This window comes from Lolium rigidum, chromosome 1, assembly GCF_022539505.1.
Source record: "Lolium rigidum isolate FL_2022 chromosome 1, APGP_CSIRO_Lrig_0.1, whole genome shotgun sequence".
NCBI lineage: Eukaryota > Viridiplantae > Streptophyta > Magnoliopsida > Poales > Poaceae > Lolium > Lolium rigidum.
The window spans coordinates 13,372,219-13,380,173 of NC_061508.1; positions in this window are offsets into that span (position 1 = coordinate 13,372,219).

Genomic DNA, 7,955 nt, shown 5'->3' on the forward strand with positions numbered 1-7,955 from the left:
ATGTTGGGACCCGAGGTTCCATATCTCAGTGCTATTGGAGCGCTTATGTATCTTGCAAATTGTACGAGACCTGACCTCGCATTTGCAGTGAATCTACTTGCTAGACACAGCGCATCTCCCACCAAACGCCATTGGGCGGGAGTAAAGAATGTCTTTAGATATCTCCAAGGCACAAAGGATCTTGGCCTATTATTTCAGTTTCAGAGAAATCTGGATACCAATATGATTGGATACACAGATGCTGGCTATTTATCTGATCCCCATAATGCCAGATCACAAACCGGCTTTGTGTTCCTACATGGTGGAACTGCAATATCATGGAAGTCTTCGAAACAGACTCTAGTTGCAACATCCACTAATCATTCTGAAATAATCGCATTATATGAGGCATCACGCGAATGCGTGTGGCTTCGCAGGATGATAAACCACATACAACAATCATGTGGAATTGGTTCTATCGAATCACCTACCATTATCTACGAAGATAATGCAGCTTGTGTTGCACAGATGCAAACAGGATACGTCAAGAGCAATATCACTAAGCATATTGCCCCTAAGTTGTTTTATCCCCATGAACTCCAAAAGAGTGGAGAAATAAACATCTTGCAAGTTAAATCATGCGATAACCTCGCTGATCTATTCACAAAGTCTCTACCAACTTCAACGTTCCAGAAATATATTCACGGAATTGGTATGCGACGACTCCGAGATTTGCAAGATTCAGGGGGAGTATCTTCCTGAACTATTCCTGTTCAAAGCATCATATTATACTCTTTTTCCCTTAGTGAGTTTACTTTACAGGTTCTCATCAAGGTTTTTAATGAGGTAATATCAACATAAGATCATATGTCATACTATCCCTTTTCCCCACCGGGGTTTTTAGGAAAGTATACACGACATATATTGTTCTCTAAACTCTATGGGTTTTTTCCTTTTTATAAGGTTTTCTCATATTGAGTTAACAAAGAGGCAATGTCAATTATATGTTGTATCATTTTCTCCTTATTTTCCCAATGGGTTTGAAGGAGTTTTAACAACATATACTACACTACTCCTCACATTTTTCCCACAGGGTTTTTGGAGGACTCCTCATATTTTCCCACGAGGTTTTTGGAGGAGATTTGATCAAGACGATGGATCCTTATGCAATGAAGCGGTGATTAGGGGGAGTATTAAGAATAATTAACTGCCTGTTAATTAGGAGATAATCCCCGCACTTGTAAACCGTCGTAGCGGTTGGGCCTGGAGCGTTGCCTCCAGGAAACCGACCTTAGTTACCGCCTTTTGTAAACAGACGCATCTCTTGATGCCGTCTCTTGATGTACTATTTAAGGATCCAATCCTCAATGAATAAATACAGTTGATTCAATCATTTGTTCAATCTCTCGTTCTATCGATTTCTACTCTCAACAGAAACCCTTCCACGCGTTTCCAGGCGACCCAACACACACCCGCGTTGTTGCGCTGGCAGGTAGACCCGAAAAAACAAGCACGCCACGCATTGCGGTCAGCCGCAGACATGTAGGACCAAAACCAGCGATCAACCACAAGCCAGCAAAACACTGGGAGCTTAGAGCTCTTAGAAGATTCGATCCTACGTGTAGCATTCACACGCACATAGCTAGCACGGAAGGCAGCAGAACCCAGTCACACGCGCACGGAGCAGACAACTTTGTCCACAAAAAAAAAAGCGCGGAGGAAGACCAAGTGCATATCAACATCATGGCAGCAGGCTGCTTGACGCATGCACGTCTTGGCGTACTCGTCGCCAGGGCTTCCGGATAGGCCAAGCAGTCCTCTGATCATCGGTCCAGATCGGGCGGCCACCTGCTCCGCGCTCGCACCGTCCTCCTCATCCACGTCCGTAACAGCTTCATCGCCGCCAAGCTTGTCTGCCCCTTAGCCGACCTGTCGAGACCCGTTAAATAGAGCAAAGCTCGCCCGCTCGCCTCCGTCGGGCTGGGCCGCCGCCCGCCATGCGAGTCGTGGGATTGTTGAGTAATCAGAGTGGCTCTTCCGGCCGCTGCTTCCTTTCTCGTTGTGTATTCATTCCAGATCATTAGATGATACTCCGCTCGATGGAGCTGCTTATTGTTTCTCACGCGGCTTGTTGATTCGAGGAAATTTGCGTATATAAGCTGGCCTGACTTCCTGTAACAAAACGACGTGGGACTAATCTAGGCATCTGTTTTAATTGATTTGATACGATTCGGATCTAGACGAACCCACGCGGATGAGCTCGGTGATCCTGCATTGGCCGCTTGCTGGTGAATTGGGCCGTTTGGCCGACCCATATCAAGCGAAGCCAGCAATTGTTCAGACTTCGTTCGATCCAGCAACGAAACGTTTTCACTTGGCGGTGGCAGCATGGAGTAATTTTTTGTGTCTCAAGTTAGGATTCTAGGGGTAAAAGGGGAAGGCCGGAGGATTGTTCAGACGGAGGTCGAGGAAATAAAACACGAACCGGTACATGGCAGTGCGTATTATGCGATTTGGTGGGAGGACAAAACGGTCTAAAAATTTGTTGAAGGAAAATTTTGGCAGAAACCTTAACTCTTTTATTATTAGGTACTAGTTGAATGCCCGTGCGTTGCTACGGCTTCTTTTTTGTCTCACATTGTGTCAATACAATAGTTTTTTTTTCGAAAAGGGGATATTACCCCAGCCTCTGCATTGTGATGATGCACACGGCCTTTATTAAAACTTCAACATCCAGTACAAAAATTTATTACAAGTTCATGGATCACTCATGGTTGCAACATAAATCAACCATCTGAACATCAACTCTTGGAAACTAAGCCAACTAAGGATCCTGTAGTCGACTAGTGAGACACCAACCAGCCTGAGACAAGATATCCTGAGCGACCGTCTGGAGATGGGTGCATCCAGTATCACGTCAATACAATAGTTGTAAAAAATCACGTGTATCAAAACCACAAGATACTTACACTAGTGGAAAAAGGGCTAACTGTGGCGCACCAAATTAAGATTCTGTGGCGCATATGGCCGTCGCCACAGATGCCACGCGACTAGTATTTAAATTCTGTGGCGCAGCAGTGGGTGCGCCACAGAAGTTTGGAATTCAGTGGCGCATGCGCACCAGTGCGCCACGTAAGTTTGGAATTCGTGGCGCATTAGCCCGCATGCACCACAGAATGTTTTTATGGCGCACCGGTGGATACGTGCGCCACAGAATACTTACAATTTTTTATGGCGCACTGCCAACGCATGCGCCACAGAATGTTAATTTTTGGATTTTCGAATTTTTTTTCATTTCTGCAGTACATACAGGTATTTGACAGGAAATATACAGGTATATATACAGCAAATACATAGCACATTCCAGAAATAACGAAATAGTCGAAATGACACACAAATGACATGATACACACAAGTCTTCATCATTACATCATTTAGATCCAAATTACACAAGTATAAATGTGTTTGATCGTCGCATACACATACATGTGTTCATCTCGTCTCATATGCACATGCATCGTCACCGACCACCTAGACTAAAGTAAAGTAGAGTACAACCGCGGTGGCGGTGAGTAAGAGGGGGACCAAGAACTTCAGCCGGTTCTTCTTCTTGCCCACGTGTGCCCTCCACTGTGCTACCGCCTCCTCTCTAGTCGCGTATCCCTTGTAGCTGTTCCCGCTGAACTTGTGCACATGTTCGAGACAGTCCTGCCACTCCTCGTAGACACCTGAAACCCGACCCTTGTACACAACGTACGTCGGCATCTCTATTGACAAGGGCATATTAGTATATCATATTAGTACATCATGCATATATATATATATGTTGATAAATATTAGAGCAAAGTATATAGTAAAGTTGAGCACGGCAACAATAAGTTTGCGACACGCACACACAAGACGACGTCCACCGATACACATAAACCGATGAACATAGTATTTAGAGTTTAATTACGACCCACACAAAAGACCACGTCCATCGATATATATACAAACTAACCGATGAAGATAGCTAGTTTATCACACACTAAGTCAAGGCTCGCAGGGCTCCGGGAACGGCTTGTACAGATCTTTTGTAATCCACGTCCTCGTGTCACCCTGCGCTTTGAGGCGGTGTTCGATGTCCCTCTTGCATAACGCTCTACCCTGGTGCAAGGGCCCTTGATGCGCGTAGATGTACACGTCCGTTGGGAACCCCAAGAGGAAGGTATGATGCGCACAGTGGCAAGTTTCCCTCAGTAAGAAACCAAGGTTTAATCGGACCAGTAGGAGTCAAGAAGCACGTTGAAGGTTGATGGTGGCGAAATGTGATGCGGCGCAACAACAGGGACTCCGGCGCCAACGTGGAACCTGCACAACACAACCCAAGTACTTTGCCCCAACGAAACAGTGAGGTTGTCAATCTCACCGGCATTCTGTAACAAAGGATTAACCATATTGTGTGGAAGATGATTGTTTGCAAGAAAACAGTAAAACAAGTATTGCAGTAGATTGTATGCGATGTAAAGAATAGGACCGGGGTCCACAGTTCACTAGAGGTGTCTCTCCCATAAGATAAAAGCATGTTGGGTGAACAAATTACGGTCGGGCAATTGACAAATAGAGAAGGGCATAACAATGCATATACATGATATGATAAATATAGTAAGATTTAATCCGGGCATTACGACAAAATACATAGACCGCCATCCAACTGCATCTATGCCTAAAAAGTCCACCTTCGAGGTTATCATCCGAACCCCATTCGGTATTAAGTTGCAAAGCAACGAGACAATTGCATTAAGTATGGTGCGTAATGTAATCGACAACTACATCCTTAGACATAGAATCAATGTTTTATCCCTAGTGGCAACAGCACATCACAACCTTAGAACTTTACGTCACTCGTCCCGGTATCAATGAAGGCATGAACCCACTATCGAGCATAAATACTCCCTCTTGGAGTTAAGAGTAAAAACTTGGCCAGAGCATCTACTAATAACGGAGAGCATGCAAGATCATAAACAACACATAAACAATAGATTGATAATCACCATAACATAGTATTCTCTATCCATCGGATCCCGACAAACACAACATATAGTATTACAGATAGATGATCTTGATCATGTTAGGCAGCTCACAAGATCCAACAATGAAGCACAATTAGGAGAAGACGACCATCTAGCTACTGCTATGGACCCATAGTCCAGGGGTGAACTACTCACTCATCACTCCGGAGGCAATCATGGCGATGAAGAGTCCTCCGGGAGATGAATCCCCTCTCCGGCAGGGTGCCGGAGGCGATCTCCTGAATCCCCCGAGATGGGATTCGCGGCGGCGGCGTCTCTGGAAGGTTTTCCGTATCGTGGCTCTCGGTACTGGGGTTTTCGCGACGGAGGCTATTTGTAGGCGGAAGGGCAGGTCAAGAGGCGGCACGAGGGGCCCAGGTGACAGGGCCGCGCGGCCAGGACCTGGGCCGCGCCGCCCTGTCATCTGGCCACCTCGTGGCCCCACTTCGACTCTCCTTCGGTCTTCTGGAAGCTTCGTGCAAAAATAGGACCCTGGGCGTTGATTTCGTCCAATTCCGAGAATATTTCGTTACTAGGATTTCTGAAACCAAAAACAGCAGAAAACGAAGCGGCTCTTCGGCATCTTGTTAATAGGTTAGTTCCGGAAAATGCGTAAATACGACATATAATGTGCATAAAACATGTAGGTATCATCAATAAAGTAGCATGGAACATAAGAAATTATCGATACGTTGGAGACGTATCAGCATCCCCAAGCTTAGTTACTGCTCGTCCCGAGCGAGGTAAAACGATAACAAAGATAATTTCTGAAGTGACATGCCATCATAATCTTGATCATACTATTTGTAAACATATGTAATGAATGCAGCGATCAAAACAATGGTAATGACATGAGTAAACAAATGAATCATAAAGCAAAGACTTTTCATGAATAGTACTTCAAGACAAGCATCAATAAGTCTTGCATAAGAGTTAACTCATAAAGCAATAAATCAAAGTAAAGGTATTGAAGCAACACAAAGTAAGATCAAGTTTCAGCGGTTGCTTTCAACTTATAACATGTATATCTCATGGATATTGTCAACATAAAGTAATATAACAAGTGCAATATGCAAGTACGTAGGAATCAATGCACAGTTCACACAATGCTTCTTAAGGTGGAGGGAGATAGGTAAACTGACTCAACAATAAAAGTAAAAGAAAGGTCCTTCAAAGAGGAAAGCATCGATTGCTGTATTTGTGCTAGAGCTTTTATTTTGAAAACATGAAACAATTTTGTCAACGGTACTAATAAAGCATATGAGTTATGTAAATTATATCTTACAAGTTGCAAGCCTCATGCATAGTATACTAATAGTGCCCGCACCTTGTCCTACTTAGCTTGGACTACCGGATCTTTGCAATGCCATGTTTCAACCAAGTGTCACAAAGGGGTACCTCCATGCCGCACTGTACAAAGGTCTAAGGAGAAAGCTCGCATTTTGGATTTCTCGCTTTTGATTATTCTCAACTTAGACATCCATACCGGGACAACATGGACAACGAGATAATGGACTCCTCTTTAATGCATAAGCATGTAGCAACAATTATTATTCTCATATGAGATTGAGGATATATGTCCAAAACTGAAACTTCAACCATGATTCATGGCTTTAGTTAGCGGCCCAATGTTCTTCTCTAACAATTTGCATGCTCCAATCATTAAAGTGGTAGATCCTTCAGACAAGACGGACATGCATAGCAACTCACATGATATTCAATAAAGAGTAATTGATGGCGTTCCCCAGAAGCATGGTTATCGCACAACAAGCAACTTAATAAGAGATAAAGTGCATAAGTACATATTCAGTACTACGATAGTTTTTAAGGCTATTTTGTCCCATGAGCTATATATTGCAAAGGTGAATGATGGAATTTAAAATTAGCACTCAAGCAATTTACTTTGGAATGGCGGAGAAATACCATGTAGTAGGTAGGTATGGTGGACACAAATGGCATAGTAGTTGGCTCAAGGATTTTGGATGCATGAGAAGTATTTCCTCTCGATACAAGGTTTAGGCTAGCAAGGTTATTTGAAGCAAACTCAAGGATGAACCGGTGCAGCAAAACTCACATAAAAGACATATTGTAAACATTATAAGACTCTACACCGTCTTCCTTGTTGTTCAAAACTCAATACTAGAAATTATCTAGACCTTAGAGAGACCAAATATGCAAACCAAATTTTAGCAAGCTCTATGTATTTCTTCATTAATGGGTGCAAAGTATATGATGCAAGAGCTTAAACATGAGCACAACAATTGCCAAGTATCACATTATCCAAGACATTTTAGCAATTACTACATGTAGCATTTTCCAATTCCAACCACATAACAATTTAACGAAGGAGAAAGTTCGCCAAGAACATTATGAGCAAAGCCTAAGGACATATTTGTCCATATGCAACAGCGGAGCGTGTCTCTCTCCCACAAAGTGAATGCTAGGATCCATTTTATTCAAACAAAAACAAAAACAAAAACAAACCGACGCTCCAAGTAAAGAACACAAGATGTGACTGAATAAAAATATAGTTTCAGGGGAGGAACCTGATGATGTTGTCGATGAAGAAGGGGATGCCTTGGGCATTGATACGTCCCCGACGTATCCATAATTTCTGTCGTTCCATGCTTGTTTTATGACAATACTTACATGTTTTGCTTGCACTTTATGATGTTTTTATGCGTTTTCCGGAACTAACCTATTAACAAGATGCCACAGTGCCAGTTCCTGTTTTCTGCTGTTTTTGGTTCCAGAAAGGCTGTTCGGGCAATATTCTCGGAATTCGACGAAACGAAGACAAAACATCATAATTCACCGAGACGGACCAGAACACCGAAGGGGAGCCGGAGAGGGGCCAGGGGGGCCCCACACCACCTGGCGGCGCGGCCAAGGAGGGGGGCGCGCCAGGGTGTGGTGAGCCCACCT